Raw genomic sequence first — 1,781 nt, forward strand, 5'->3', positions numbered from 1 at the left:
AGCACATCATTGTAGCTCCACCGACCTAAGGAAAAACGGTCCAGGAGCTTCTAGGTCCAGGTCCTTCTAGAAGGTCCAGGTCCTTCACTCTAGGAGTCCAGGAGCTGGACAATACAGCTTTCAGAGGAAATTTCCTAATTTCAGGGACCACATACTACCGCTAGGAACAAATGTTTAAAATAGTCACAAATCAGTATAATCCCTTCCAGCAATAAGATTCTAGGTACAAAACAAACATTAACATCTTTCTTCTCTGGACTGTCACCAAACTTTTATTTCTACATCTGTCTTGTTTTTAAAGTTGCCTCTGTGCCAAGTACTTTTCCAAATGCAGTACATACATTGATTCAATTCATCCTCACAACAAGCCTATGAGGAAAGTACTTTTTAAAAATGTTTTACAGATGAGCAAACTGAGAGGTTAAGTAACATGCCCAAAGTCACCTAGCCCTGAATCGCCTTTACAGTTCCCCATAAAGCATGGCATGATAAATGGCAACTCTCCCAACCCAGGAAGCTCTTCACATATATCAGATATGGATTCCACGTAAAAATAAAGAACACTATTTATACATGTTTATATACATCACATTTATGATCAATTTTATGGTTATCTTGTAGCTGTTGTTAGCAATGAAAATAAGAACCATTTCATACATCATACGATGTGCTATGTAGAGACCAAAATTAGACCTGATCATTGTTCAAATGTTTAAAACAGGAGCTAAATTTCTAAGAAATAACTTTTCATTATCAGTACCAACAATTCAAACTTACAGAGCATTTTATGTTTTTTTAATCTACACCTGCTATAACTTTAATTTTTCATTTTAAAGACAAGACCAAAATCAAAACCTCTGAACTTATACTTTTCAGCCTCAAAGAACCAAAAAATAGCTATAATTCTAAAATAGCATCGATTCAATAAATAATATTCTTATGTGTATTAATGGACGGTACAAAAACAAGATAAAGTATAAATATATCACACTCCATTTGAAGTGTTGCCACCAAAATCAATTACATTTATTCTGAAAGATGCTACTATAAGGTTTGCAGACTCCAGTACTGCTAACAGTTATTCCAAATAAAGTTTATGGGATACCTAGAAAATAGGCTGAATACAGAAAATAGGTACCTGTGGACAGTGTTATAATAGTTATGATCAACAAGTTTTTTAAAACACAGAAGGCTATTGTGTTAAGATAAATTAGGAGCTGTAAAGTCATCTCTCTTTCGTGCTTTCAATTGTCTCACGGCCATAAACCAAAGACCTAAATAAATTTAAAATGATCACTGATACTATTCAGGCAAAAACTGTCATGGGTCAGTATTTTTAAATGTTGTGTACATCAAACTAGAGTAAAAAGAGGCTTAAAACAAGATACAGCCCCTCTATTTTCATGAATAGCATGCTGTATTACAGTAAATCGAGTTTTACATATTCCACCATCAAGTGTGGTATCCCCATTTGCTCAGTTTGTGATGGATCATTAAGAATATCTTCAAATCCAATAATGGATCATTAAGAATATCTTCAAATCCAGTGTCCCATCATTACTTCTCAAAATATCCAGTGAAAGGTTTGCTCTCAAAAGAAATGGAAGATGCTGAAATTGCTGCACTGACTAGAACTCCATCTGTAATTTTGGTGTAGCAAACAGACCCTGGATGTTTCCCAGTGTGGAAAAGTTCATTTTATCTTGGTTGAGCTGGAAAATTTTTTCCTAATTCAAGAGGATGACTGGACAAAAGTTCATCTTTCACACAAGAAAAACCTT

At 34.5% G+C, this 1,781-nt stretch overlaps 1 pseudogene; it reads right to left on the reverse strand.

The window, feature by feature from the left end:
- Positions 1-1,357: 1,357 nt before the first annotated feature.
- LOC103583584 overlaps positions 1,358-1,781 on the reverse strand; it is a 2,366-nt pseudogene continuing 1,942 nt past the window's right edge.

The sequence above is a fragment of the Galeopterus variegatus genome, unplaced genomic scaffold, assembly GCF_000696425.1.
Source record: "Galeopterus variegatus unplaced genomic scaffold, G_variegatus-3.0.2 Scaffold24545, whole genome shotgun sequence".
NCBI classification, from domain to species: domain Eukaryota; kingdom Metazoa; phylum Chordata; class Mammalia; order Dermoptera; family Cynocephalidae; genus Galeopterus; species Galeopterus variegatus.